The sequence below is a fragment of the Chionomys nivalis genome, chromosome 6 (assembly GCF_950005125.1).
Source record: "Chionomys nivalis chromosome 6, mChiNiv1.1, whole genome shotgun sequence".
Taxonomy (NCBI): Eukaryota; Metazoa; Chordata; class Mammalia; order Rodentia; family Cricetidae; genus Chionomys; species Chionomys nivalis.
In genome coordinates this window covers 41,589,104-41,603,445 of record NC_080091.1, presented here as the reverse complement: position 1 = coordinate 41,603,445, position 14,342 = coordinate 41,589,104, and the positions used below count along the sequence as shown (strand labels likewise).

General features: G+C 49.0%; 1 protein-coding gene across 4 annotated transcripts in view; it reads right to left on the bottom strand.

The window, feature by feature from the left end:
- Afap1 (actin filament associated protein 1) overlaps nucleotides 1-14,342 on the bottom strand; it is a 115,800-nt gene that overhangs the window by 79,273 nt on the left and 22,185 nt on the right. Inside the window, exon 1 of one of the 4 annotated variants that reach the window (XM_057772062.1) lies at nucleotides 13,728-13,773. The exons of the other annotated variants lie outside the window; for them this stretch is intronic. The gene's annotated coding sequence lies outside the window, so the exon portion shown is untranslated. Of the gene's footprint in view, nucleotides 1-13,727; nucleotides 13,774-14,342 lie in introns of those variants that run through there. 4 annotated transcript variants of the gene reach the window in all.

Sequence of the window (14,342 nt, the reverse complement as noted above, 5' to 3'; positions counted from 1 at the left end):
GGGCCCATACTCACTGCCACTCAGGGCATGGCTCTTGGAAATGGGGTTCTTCCAAGCAGAGGGAGAAAACACACACTCAAACACAAAGGAAAGCATGGAGCCAAATAAGATGAGTAAGTGGGCTTTCTCATCTTGTGGGTGAGAAAAATGAGATTTAAGAGAGGCAAACAGCTCACACAGATCGAAAGAACAGAAACCATCAGGTCATACCAGTTCTGTCTTCATCCAAAGATTCCAAGATCCTGATGAAATGCAGCTGGTCTCGTAGGGGAAGAGGTCAGGAATGTACAAAGCATTGGCCCATGGGGTACAACATTTGGAGAGAGGCATGACTGCCTAGCCTGGGCATGGTGCATGGTACAGAGGTCAGGTGCTAGGGAATGACATCCTTTGTGGTTCTCTCGAATCCCATTGACAAGCTTCCTTCACAGCAACAAGGCTTCTAAGTCACAGGGACAACCAGGAGATGTGTCCTATGCACGCCACTATGGTTGTAACTAAGCAGACACGATCGCCTAGGGATGAAAGGCATTTGCAAAGGCACAAGGCTCAACACAATACAGAAAGATTACTCATGCTCAATATCCCTGCAAGGACAGGGCACATGGGCACAATAGACCTGGCACCACCTCTAAACAGAGGAACAATCACACTGAAAGCCACTCAGGAGAAAGAAACAATCACGCACCCTGCAAGCCTGTGCCACAGCCACTGAACTAAGCCCATACTACAGCTGGCACCACCTGACCACGGGGACAGCAGGCTCTACGCTGGAGGGACACTGGCTGGCAGCTTCCACAGACCTTCTGCCATCTCCAAGGGAGACGTCCAGATCCATGAGGACCTCCAGACAGCTGGCCAGTTCTAACCTGATCATGTGACTCTTCACTGCTTTATTAAATAAAAAAGCCTACCCTCACTGAGTTCTTAAGACTACAACTTTGGGGACTGGCGTGATGGCTCAGCGAGTATAGGTGTCTGTCGCCAAGCTTAACGACCTAAGCTCCATCCCCAGGACACAAATGTGGAGGTCGGAAACTAATTGCTGCAAGATGTCTGTCCTCACACATATGCGGCACACACACCCCTCCCGCTCGCATGCACAGAAAATAAACGAATAAAAATACAGTTCACAAAAACTACAACATCGGGCGCGAGGGATACAGTGGAAGCAGTCTTCCAGAACCCCGAGACAGCATCCTGCTAAGCAAGCCTCTGCCACCTCAAACTCCCTCTACTATTTCCTGCCACATTTCCTGCACCCACCCCAGTCAGCCTTCCAGTTAAGAAGGCAGGAGAGGGCCACACAGTACTCTCTAGATGACAGACAGAGAGAAGGCACAATCACGGCCCAGGAAGGCCTCCACATTGTCTCACAGACACCTTCCACAACCCAGGAAAACAAATGCATCAAGGGGTCACAAGGTCTGCCAGTAACGCCACAGGAGGTGGTGACAGGACACAGGCTTTCTCTAGTATATCTGACGAGGCCACGCCTCTTTGCACCTCTTTGCCCTGTTCCACAACAGTCTGAGGGATGTTTAAGGGTGCAAGTATCAGCAATGGATAGAGGACGACTCACACTCCCTGTCTTTGCAGGAAGAGGGGAGATGAGCCTAAAGGCCCTGGCAACCCCTTTCTATCAGGAAAATGACACCCGATCGTGTGTTGAGAAAATACCAGCTGCCTCCCGAGCTCTGCGCAGGCTCAATCACACTTCCATAGTAGGAAAGCCAAGGCAAAGGCACGGGCGGCACGACCCCTAAGAAGGGCAGACCTGCGGCAGAAGATAAGGGACCTTCCGAGTGCCACCTCCCCCTCCGTTCCACACCCACCCACCCGGCGGAATATTCCACCAGTCTCAGAACTGCTGGGTTTTCTGCAAACCAGGAAAAGAGCCTACACCACATCAAAGTTCCCTGCATCTGTTCTGGGTTCATGGAAATAAACTCTGAAAGGGAAGGCAGGCCTGAAACCCAAGGCAAAGCACATTATCCTAACACCGTGGAAGCACTGGGAAGGGGGCACAGAAGCAAAGAGAAACGTGGCCCCATGAGGCACTGGGAAGCCTGGCCAGTGATACCAAAGTCCATCCTCACATCCCTCAGGAGCTTTCTCACTGGCCCCTACAGCTCAGCTGTCCACAGAGACTGCAGCTGAGCTCCTGCATCCTTCCAGCCCTTTCATTGGTCATCAGAAGGTGCTGAGACCAGGGGCTGTGTCATCCGCTCTCTTCCAAGAGCTAGAAGGAAGAGCCTGGGGCTCCTGACAGCAGGCATGAGACAGCCTTAAAACTCCAAGGAGGATGGGCCATGGCTCTCCAGGGAGTGGAGGCTGAAAGCTGGCATCTGTCTCTCCTCCTGGATCCCAGGCAGATGGCTTTTCCCCCGAGTGTAGGAACAGGAGGCAGGGCGGTGGGCACCTCGCTCTGGGTAACATATGCCAGGGTGTTAATGGAAGCAAATTAGAGGCGAGGCTTGTCTCAGGGCTGCACTTGAGGGACTGGAGCTGCTGCATTCGCAGGATGGGTGAGAGCCAGGTTCCTCTGGGATGTGAAACTCCGGGCCTGGAAGTTCTGCTTACAGCTCTTTGGACGTAGCCTCGAGCATGCTCTGTAACGCCGGGGTGGCCAGAGGTTTGACTGCAGACATTATTTTGTTAAATGTCCCATGTGTAGAGCTTGGCACAGTCTTTCGACACAAACCAGGCCTTCAGAAAATCCTGGCAACTGCCACTTTCATTCCCGGTATAATCGTCTACACAAAAGGAAGTGTATCAAGAGTTCCTCTCCACCCCCAAAGAGCAGGTGGAAAGATTAAAGAGAGATAACATGCAGCCTGCCCTCTCCACAGTCACCGCCCAGTGCTCACTGGACCACTGCTCTGGCTGCCCCTCAGAACCCACATTAGTCCCCTGTGTGCTTTACAAGGAAGCTATTCCTCCAAACATGGCTCCTTTCTACCAGGAAGGAATTGTGATGCAAAGTCAGCACCACTTCAGAAGACAGGAAACTTCATAAAGTAGCTAGGCTCAACAGTGTTAGGAACATCCGTAACATATATACTATACAAATACAGATGCAGAGTCGGGCGGTGGTGGCACACACCTTTAATCTCAGCACTCGGGAGGCAGAGGCAGGCGGATCTCTGTGAGTTCGAGACCAGCCAGGTCTACAAGAGCTAGTTCCAGGACAGGCTCCAACAACAACAAAAAAAAAAAAAAAAAAAAAAAAAACCCACAGAGAAACCCTGTCTCGAAAAACCAAAAAAAAAAAAAAAAAAACAAATACAGATGCAGCACACACACACACCCCGTATGCACGTGCGTTCAATACCATCTACACACTGCTACTTCCCAGGTGTTTGCCTCAGTTTTAGACCCCTGCCCTGGATTCCAGCTATTTGCAAGGGCCTTCTGTGGAGTACTCAGGCATAATCACTGTGGAATGCGGTGGCAATGACTAATCACAGGTGTGAGACACCCTGGGCAGCCTGGGGCGGTGATAAAGCATTACAGAAATAGGGCCTCCAAGGGATTAGGAGGTATAGGAAAAGCGGGACTTTCAAGCAAGATGCTGCCTTCAGAGCAGGAAGTCAGAGCTCACCACCCACCATCCAAACCAAAACCAGAGAAGTCTCCCTAGGCACCCCTTCTAAATGCAGTCCTCCTGGCCCATCACCATTGCCCTAAGCTGGCCCATCATCTCTCTATCCCCCTCCCCACCCACATCTCTCTCTCCTCCCTCCCTCCCTCCCTCCCTCCCTCCCTCCCTCCCTCCCTCCCTCCTTTCCCTTCTCTCAGGTCTCTCTTGCAAATGTCTTCTTTTCCTCCCACCTCTGCACTCTGGCTTTACACTCAAATACCTAAGAAAATATGCACACAGAGAAAGGGCCATGTTTGGGGACCCTGGGTGAAGAGCAAACAGAAAAACCTTTGTACTCCTTTTGAGACCTTTCCAAATGTCTGAATTATTTCAAAACAAACAAAGAGGGGGAACCCACCACCCCTCTTCATGAACCATCCTATTCTCTCCTGGCCAGGGACTCTCCCCATTAAGCCCATCCATTTTTTTTTTTTCCCATGAAACACTAAGAAGTCTTCATCTCCCACTACAGTTTGGGTAAGGTTCAAGGGTGGTCCCGGGGGCTCTGCCCTCTGCATGGCTGAGCAAATGGACCTTAATGAAGTGGAGCACAGAGAAGGTTATTTCTGGCTCCTCCATGGTCTTTCTCTGACTTCCGGTCTCATCCAAGTTATCCTATATGTTCCCTGAAGCCGTTTGCTGGGAATTCAAGGCCACCTGATGACCAGCTTTCAGCCACAATACTGTGAGCAGAGGAAACTCCATAAAGGATCCCAGCTTGATAGTGTCGGTAATATGAGGAGACACCACACACACATTTTAGGGATATATCCCCCACAGTTTGTCCCTCACATAGTCTCAATTTCACAGCAATAAAATACACAGAAATGGAGACGTTCAAGGAAACATTTAAAGTACTTTGATGCTGGGATAGAGGGTGGAGCATGCTGAGAAGATGTAAACCTTCCCCTGGACCTGAAGTACCATGAGGGTCACTCCAGAGCTGAGCAAGGTCACACTACAACAGGCTCACAGGTACCACCTGATAACTAGTGTCTGAGTGGGGATGACATTTCACTAGTCACTTATCCATCACAGAAAATGCACTACAGCAAACTAGAATGTTCCTGTTGGAAAAGGACAGTAACAAAACTTATCTTTTTCCAAGAAAGACAGACATTGAAAAGGTCTTTATTTCTACAGCACAAGACCTCATTTTTATCAATAGACTGCAAACTAATGAGCCTCTGCTTCTTCTGAAACCCCAGATAAGTGTGTGGTGGCTTCTGCTCACCCATCTGGACCCCCACAGGATCTAAGAACAGACAGCAGAAGCTGGACTAAGGAGTAGGTAACTGGGCCTAGCAAACTGAGTACCAGAAGGGGGTGGTGGGTGAGTGAGAGACTTGAAACAAGATGGAAAATAGGTTTCAACCAGCACAAAATACTAGCCGATTGTGGGCATCTGAGAGGCTGGGATCTCAAGGGAAAACAAAGAAGAGTATATCTAGGGGAGCCAAGCTCAAGAATTCATCATTAACTCTGTGATTAATAACCAACATAGCAGTGATGGTACACATCTTTAATCCCAGCACTTGAGAGGCAGAGCCAGGAAGATTTCTGTGAGCTTGAGGCCAGCCTGGTCTTCAGAGAGAGAGAGAGAGAGAGAGAGTTCTGGAACAGCCAGGGCTATATAGAGAAACCTTGTCTCGAAACTAGAGAGAGAGACAGACAGACAGACAGATAGAATGGCAAAGGCTATGCAGAGAAGCCCTGTCTCAAAAAAACCAAATCAATCACTAGTGTGGCAAAAAGCCTCAGATGTGTTTCCTTCTCAATGACTGTAATGATCTTCACACTCACATGCCTCCCTTCAGACCAGGCAACAGTGATGACCCAGAAATCTATTTGGCTGGGAACTTAGCTGTCTCTAACAAAGTAACGCTGAATAAGTCTTGCAGGAATAACATTCTCAGTGACTCCAATTATTACCAAGCCATGAAAACCTGCAATCAGAGAGAAGCATGAGATAACAGCCACATACCCAGAATGCACCCATCCTGCTCCCCATGACAACTGTTTATTGGCAAATGGTCTTTTCCTGTCCAAAATATCCATTCTTTTTCAGAGCCTGAAACTGAATGTTGAAATGACCAAGGCTAGCAAATAAAGATGGAATGTGCAGATTCCAGGAGCAGGCTGGAGAGGGGTGGTGAGGACTGCGCATGGAGGCAGTAGCAGGCTGGAGAGGGGTGGTAAGGACTGCGCATGGAGGCGGTCTCCACGGGAAGAAGACAGCTGTCACCAACTGCCACTGACCCCTTTATTGACCCTACCCATGCCAGCCTAAAAAGCGCCAAGTGTGCATACCCCCCAAACAAATGGCTTCTGAAACAAGACCTTCAACAACAGGGACCAGAGCCCAACTCCTAAAAACCACTGAAAACCTGGGAAAGCCAGGAGCTGTGGTTTCCATCCCAGCTGCCATAAGCTGGCAACGGTGTGAGGGTTCACTGAAGCACAGGAGTGGATGGCAGGGGCACATGGCACAGCAGCCAGGAGGAGCACGGGCCACAGGCAGAGAAAGGGCTATGCAACAGGTTGGATCAGAAGCCAAGAACACCACCGGCGCCTCTGGGGAGTTCGTGTCTCTAAGCCCAGCTCTGCTTTCATCAGACAAGGGCTTTGCCTGTGTTAAGCCTTGCAGGCTCCTCTGCTGGGAGTCCATCCCGGACCTTAGCAATGCCCTCCCCCGTGATAGCGAAAGTATGCTCTTCACAGCGAGACTAGTTCCAGAGAGGAATGCAGTGTGAGGCCTGCTGCGAGGAAGAGGCTGGAAGCCGGCTCACAAGGTGGACTGACAAGGAAACACACAGAGTGTGCCCAGTAGGGAGAAGGAAAACTAATAAAGCTAAGGGGCCTGCTGCACCCCAACTTCTCTAAGTTAAATTGTATCACATGCCTACACTTTCCACCAGGACAACTCTGACCAGGCCATCACTGGCTCCGTTATTTTCATTTGTACTACCACACGCCAGACCTCCCTCTGTCATTCCACAGTCTCAGCTGCAGAAAAGCTCCTACTAGAGTCGAGTCAGGCACCACGATGCCACCTGGGTGTGAGGGAGGAGGTAGGAAGGGGATGAGAAGTGCCAACCGGGGCAGACCCTGGGGTCAGGGAGAGCTGCCTCATCCCAGGCAGGCAGCATGCCAAACGTGCCCTCCCCATGGGCCCCTGGGTGGCTAGACTGGATGAGCAAGAATGTTCCTGCAAGTTCTATCATTTTCCTAGATACAGTTGGAACAATGAAGGCTGGAACTCTGAAATCTCAAAATGCTCCCAAATCCTAAACTTTCTAACTTCATGCAGCTCCACTATGGAGTTCTGGATCAGGAATGTTTGACCGGTGAAGTCAACGCAAGTATTCCAAATTCTGAAACCAAACCGCTATAATCTGAGGCCCCAACCACTTCAGTTAAGAGAGGCTCGACCTATAAAGATGCAAATTCTGAACTCAACATAAACAGAGACAAAGCTCAGAATTCTGCAGGAACCATCATTCCCCAGCCTCTCACATCCCAGCATCCTGGAGATGCTGCAGCAGGACCCACCCTCTCATTCCCATCAAAATCCACTTAGCTGGGAGTGGAGACATGACCCAGTAGTTAAGAGTACCTTCTGCTCTTGCAGAGGACCCAAGTTTGGTTCCCAGCATCCACATCAGGTGGCTCATAACTGATTGTAACTGCAGCTCCAGGGGATCTGATGCTTCTTTAGCTTCCACAGGCTTCGTGCACACATAAACACACACACACACACACACACACACACACACACACAAACTACTAAGTTGGTCATTAAAAAAAAACCTCAACCTTACTTATATACTTAAAAATAAGCTTTTAAAAAAGAATACAGAGGATCTTTGGACAGCTCTATTTCTAAAATTTGGGGCAGAATAAGTAAAATTTTCATGATTCCAAGAAAATCAACAATGCATCCTGACTGGCTGTAAAAAGAGCCATCTTTCTGAGCCAAGCATGAAAGAGAACCCAGCTGGTTGGGGACAGATGATAATCAATTCTCAGTGGGCTCTTGGTCCAGCTCACAGAGCGATGCGGAAGGAGAAAGCTATCAATGACCAGGCACCTGGCTACTTACTCGCCACACCATCTGCTTCTCCCCATGCAAATTTCAAATGAATGTGCCCTGTCTGGAGACAGAGCAAGGGCTGCATCTGTCTTTCCAGTCCCACACAATGGTGACTAACAGATTCAAGTTGCACCTTAAACAGGAGCCTAACAAACCTTGATTCTAAACCAAGAATAAACAGAAACTTAAATCGATTTTTCCCCTTTTCTAAAGTTGTCATTTCCAAAACTCCTTCTGTGTTTTATCCGTTGATAAAATATAGAGAAGTGGAGTTGAAGGGCCTTGAAAACGACTGTCTTCTCGAGAAAGGCAGGGTTCCTTTCCCCATCTATGGTGCATAGCACAGTGTCCCCTCATTGCTACACAGAGGAAGGCCAGGAGCTCACCACACAGGGAAGTGTAGGAAAGCCAAGCAGCTGAGAAGCTTCAGACGTGGCTCTTGGTACAGTGCCTCTGCTTAGCATCACATAGATTGGGTTCAATCCCAGCACGACAGGGCAGAGGTACACCCATGTGACCTGTAGCAAAACTGTGCCTTGACTGCCACTTCTCTATGAGTACAGAGACCTCCACCCACTACTGCAGGCTGTAACTCCCATGCTATACCATGTCGCAGGTGACCCACATCTTCCCCTCTGCAGCTGTTGTCTTTAGATTTCTGCTCTAGAGTCACACCTTGAATCTAAGCACCTGAGGAGAGTCAGTCACCCAGAGTGACCTGAGGGGCCTCAACTTATTACAGTCCCTGATCACATGACAGCACCTGCCAAGAACGGACAGAAAAGCCAAGCCTTGCCTGGTCCATTCAGGAAGTCATTCAACAAATGGTTACGTGTTCTCTGTGCCAGGCAGTGACTATATAGTGATAAAATTTTCCTTTTTTCTTGTTTTGTTTTTTGTTTGTTTTTTTAAGACAAGGTTTCTCTGTGTTGCCCTGGAACACACTCTGTAGACCAAGCTGGTCTCAAACTCCGAGATTCTCCTGCCTCTGCCTCCTGAGTGCTGGTATTAAAAGTGTGCACCACCACTTCCCAGCCTGAGAAATCTCTTTTTCAAATAGAGAAAGATCAACCAAAACGCAGGAGCCGGCGAAGGCTACAGAGAAATACAACGCAGGAAAGAAAGTCCCTGCCCTGTAGCTGTAATGTTAACATGGAATGAAAACGGAGGCTACCAAGGGAGGATGGAGCAGGAGGCACAGCTCAACAGTTAACTGCATGAACTGCTCTTGCAGAAGACCTGAAGCCAGTTCCTAATACCCACCCACATCTAGCCCATCAGAACTGCCTGTAACTCCAGCTCCAGAGGAGATCTGACACCTCCGACCTTCACAAGCACCTGCATGCTCATGCACACACACACACACACTTTAAAATGATTTAAATGCTCATATTTCCTTTTAAAGGAGGACACTGAAAGCTCACTCCTGAAGTTTGTAAGGAGACATCTTTCTCCCCTCCATCTTGCACTCCCCACAACCAGTCCAAAAGGTTGAGGAGACATCACATTTTCTGTTTAAAGACAGCTCGAGTTTCGGATGTCTGATAGGCATACTTCTGCCCTTTTAGGATGAGGCTCTGTAAACCATCTGGCCAATGACAGAATGTCATTTTTTTAAAAGAGGAAACTTTAAATGTAGGCAAGTGTGCATGTTTATTTAAGTGCTTTGTGCTCACACACGAGCAGACTGCGCTAACAGATTTCTCCGTATTTGGCTGACTTTGCCAGTTGCCATAAACAGGCTTCTGCATCTTTTCTTAATTGTTTATAAATAGCGCCAACACCCGAGAATGTAAATCAAGGCAAGCTGCCTACACTTGGCTCGGCTGTGATGGCGGTACATGACAACTGCCAAACCCGGGAGAGGCAATCCACGGCCTGCGGCGGATGCCACAAAGCTGCCTTGCATTCCTACGACAGCCAAGGAGACAGAAGCAACTTGCTCCCCACAAAGACAGATGATTCCTTTGTTCGGCAGACAGACACTTGCTGGCTCCGCGTTGGTCTGCCCTGTCACATCCAGTGAGATTCCATGTAGTCTGCATCTTGGAATCCCCCACAGGAACGTAAAAGTGCTGCCGAGTCCATCTTACAGACACAAGGAATGGAGAATTGAATACACTGCCCAAGACGTCAGGCCAGAAATCTAATCTGCAGCAAAGGCTAAGCCCCAAACACCTTCCTGATCCATCACACTGCCAAGATGAGATCCAAGTCCCTTCCAGGAGCAAGTCTAGGGACACCCTCCTAGTTTGCTTTTTGTTTCTGTGATGAGCACCATGATCAAGGCTACCTGGGTGGGAAAGAGTCTATTTCAGCTCACAGATCACAGTCCACCATCAGGGAAACCAGAGCAGGAGCTCAAGGCAAACACTGAAGCAGAGGCCATGGAGGAACACTGCCCAGTGGCTTGCTCCCCTGGGCTCACTCAGCCTGCTCTCTTATACATCTCAGGCCCACCAGGCTGGGCACATCTCACAGTGGGTTGGACCTGCCCACATCAATTAACAATCCAGAAAGTGTTTTGTAGAAAGCCACAGGGACCCTCTTCCCAGATCACAGATGTGTCGTGGTGACCCGACCCCCCCGCACCCCCGAGATTAGCTATTGCAAGGGCACTATGTGAGTCACAAAGACCAGCCAGAGTTCTGTTCCTCTGAGGATGCTGAGATAATCACCCCGGCTAGCACTCGCCATGCCGGGCTCAGCGCTGCATCCTGTTCCATTCTATTACAGTGTTGTGTTTCATCCCCATTTACTGGTCAGAAAACAGAGGCCCATACAGAAAGGAAGTCATCCGTGAACACCTGTCAGGATCTTTTAGCAAACACTGAAAAGCAAATATTCCTTTAGTTACCAGACATAAAAATAACAAACACCAGGGTCTGGAGGGATGGCTCAGTGGTAGGAGAACTGATCTTTCAGAGGACCAAGGATCAATTCCCAGCATCCACATGATGCTTCACAACTTCCTGTAAGTCCAGTTCCCAGGATCTGACATCATCTTTTGGCCTGCAAGGGCACAGGGCATGCAAGTGGTGTGCCACCATACCCAAGAGCAAAGCTCCCATACACAAAAATAAAACAAATAAAAATAATCTTTAAGAAGTAACACTATAGTAACAATAAAAATTAAAAAGCATACAAATAGTGGAACTGCCCCTTCCCTATAACCTCTACCCACCACCGCCTGCTGAGTTTTCCCCAGGAGCCTTTCTGGGCATCTGGAAATAACTACACACACCTAAGCGAAGAGGATCCCTACATGACCTGCTCGCAGCCTCCTGCCTCCTTCAGTCCCGGAACAACGCAGAAAGATGAGGCTTCATGCCAGTGGCCCTTCCTCCCATCACTCACGGGGCTGCAAATGTTCGTCCCTGTTCCCTACAGCATCTAGAAGCAAAGGTTATCTGTGGTTGGTGAGCCTGCGTCATCCAGATTCCTCCACAGGGAAGGATATGCTGCCCTGAAGAGCCATGCTGGGCAAAGCCATTGACTTCCTGTTTTGAGTAAAGACGGGTTGCCCATGAGTTAACACACTGATGGGGAACACCGTGTCCTAGACATAGCTGCAGGCTCAGGCTCTGCCAGGCCCACAGCCCAGATGACAGTTATCTCTGCCCCAGCTGCTTCCTCCTGCCTTCACTTCCTGGCATCGATCCTTCATTACCTGAAGACTCCACTTATGCCATCTTTCTCCTCCTTGAAACATCCGTGACACCCTTCACTCCTCTCTGTCTCCCCACTACCATTTCCTGAGCTCTGATTGTAATGATGCAAGATTAGAGGGCTCTTTGTACATCACACACACACACACACACACACACACACAAAAGACATCTCAAAGAGGGGAGCATAACATCTCAGCAAGCAGCCAATGTGTTAGCAGGTTTGCTGCATGCCTTTGTCAAGGCCACCCTAAGGCCACCCAGGACAGCGATCCACAGAGACCCCTGGTGAGTCAGGCTAAGACTCTTCACAATGAAGAGACTCACTGCAAAATCAGCAGAGGGTAGGTACAGAGCATGCTCAGGAAACCAGGAGCAAACTTCTGGAATCTTCTCGCAGGGGAATCACACAGGACACACCTAAGTCTCTCCAGCAGTAAGCTGTGACAGCACACATAAGATATTCCAGCAGGACCAGCAGTGACTCTGAATTCAGGGTTATCACTGGGGGCAGCTCACACTGGTGCCCTCTACACAGCTTGTACCAAAACTCCAGACTCCCCAAAAGAAAGCAAGTGTCTACACTGTCTACACAGCCAGTAGAGGCCCAGGGAATCCCTCCCTCCAGTCAGATCAGGCACCATCCCCAACCCAGGTTTTGAGACACAGCCAGCAGCCCTCACACACACACAGACCTTGCCTAGATGGGGTTTGCTGCTATGAGGCCTCTCCATTGCCCCTGGCACTCATGTCTGTTTATACCTACAAGCCCTGTCTTCTTTACCTCATCTATTCCCAGCCTTCCCACAGTAGGTCTTCCTTAAGAACTAAGAAATGGTGAGCCAATTCTCAAATTTTTTCACACAGGAAAAATATTGAAATTCTGGTATTCAAAAACAATAAAAAGACATCAGAGAAATACAGAAAGGAAGAAGGCAAAACAAGAATGTCAGAGAAGAAATCAAAGCATCACATGGGTTGGAAGAGGTGCAAGGACAGGTGAGCAGTGTAAACTCACCGAAGCTTCCAATCATCCCCAAGAAAAAACACTAGGATTCCATGGGTAGGGGGGCTTTCAATGGCACACAGACCTCCACGGGTGGGACCTAAGGAACCCGTCACAATTCCAGGGGCCAGCAGGACTCATCTTCCTTAAATCCTCACTGTATCTAAGACCAAGCCCTTTCTACCTGTACTTCTGACAACCTGCATGAGAAAATAGGATTTTAGGCGGCGTTCAAGTTCGGGAGAGAGGTGCATGGAGCTGGAGTGTGGAAGCCCAGAGTTCCAGCCATGAATCCACGCTCACAATTAATCTTCTTATCTGTGAAAGGGGGGAAACACTGCCTGCCTCACAGCCGCAAGGGTCACATGAAGAAAGGTGAGTGCACGAATTCTATCAGATAACAGAAAGCTGTCAGTATTAGAGACCACTCACGGAACCTTTCAGCAGCGCCTACTACGTGCTGAGTAATCCGTCAGGCCTCAGACACACAGGGGACTGGAGACCTAAGGGTCCCGAGCCCGGCTGTGCCTTAGAGTATCAGTGAGGAAGGAATGGTAGGTGAGGAAGAAGCTGCTTCAGTAGTCGAGCAGCTGGGGCCAGAAGCCTGGGTCTGAATCCCAGAACTACCACTTGAAGGTTCTATGACACCAGCGTTGATAACAATTAACTTAGCATTTGAGAACAGCCAGGTGGAGGGTTTTGTATGTTCCCAACACAAAGAAATGGCATGTCCATGGTGACAGCCCAGGTGTCATGCAGATCTGATTATTATACATACATGCTGCAATGTCACCTTGCTCCACATGCACCTATAATTACCATGTGTCCATAACAAATAAAACGGAAGGCCTGGTGTGGTGGAACATGTCTGTGACCCCAGAACGTGAGAGGTAGAGGCAGGAGGATGGAGTTCAAGGGCAGTCTCAGCTTCTTAGCATGTTAGAGGCCAAACTAAGACCACATGACACCTTGTCTCAAAATGTCAAAATAAATGAAGACATAACTGTTTAAAAAGCGTTCTGTGGCCTTGGCAAGGTCTCTAACTCTGTCGTGCCTCCTGCTCCTTACCTGTAAAGCAAGGCTAATGACAGTAGGGCTTGGTTCTCACAGCCAAGGATGACCTTAAATCAGATAAAACATCACAGTGGGGGGCTCGATTGCACCTGAAACATCTTCAAAAGCACAAGCAGGTTTGGAATTTTCCAGAATGAAAAGTACAAAGCACTGTCACAGACATTATCTTTTTGACCCTTGGAACACCTCTCCTAAGAGAGCAAACATAACAAAGACAGAGGGCCTCCAGACCCCGGGACTTACCAGCAGGGAGGGAGTTGCCTCCTCTCTCCACACACTCGAGCCTCACACCAGTATTGCTTCTAGACACTGGAAGAAATGGTAACCTGAACTCAGAATAATGACCTAGAACCACCAGCCCACAGAACCGAACCACTCACTCACAGCCCTAAGACGCCTCTCTCTCCTGGACTGCCACGGCAGGAATCCAAGGCTGGGAGCCTGGAGCACCATGCTCGATGGCTGGCAGGTCCATCTTTCGCAAGATCGTCCCATAAAATTAGTGTCACACTTTTTGAAAAGACAGTGTGACTTTTATAGAACCATCCACTCCACTTGGAAGGAAGGTCTAATAAAACCGCAGAAGGAAAGCACACTCGCACAACGACAAATGAAGTTCATCTGTCACAGGCTCAAGTCTGAAAGCCCTCTGGGCACACAGCTGCTCTTCTGGGCTGAAATTGAATTGCAAGGGACAAACAGATCAACTTATTGAAAGAGATTTAAAAATTAAAATGCCCCATGTAAAAATTCCTTTAACTTGGATTTTTGGTTTGGTTTCGTTTGGTTTTTCTGGGTTGAATGTCATAGCTGGCTCCTAAGACAGCACATACTCGTGAGATGTACACACTAGTGGGA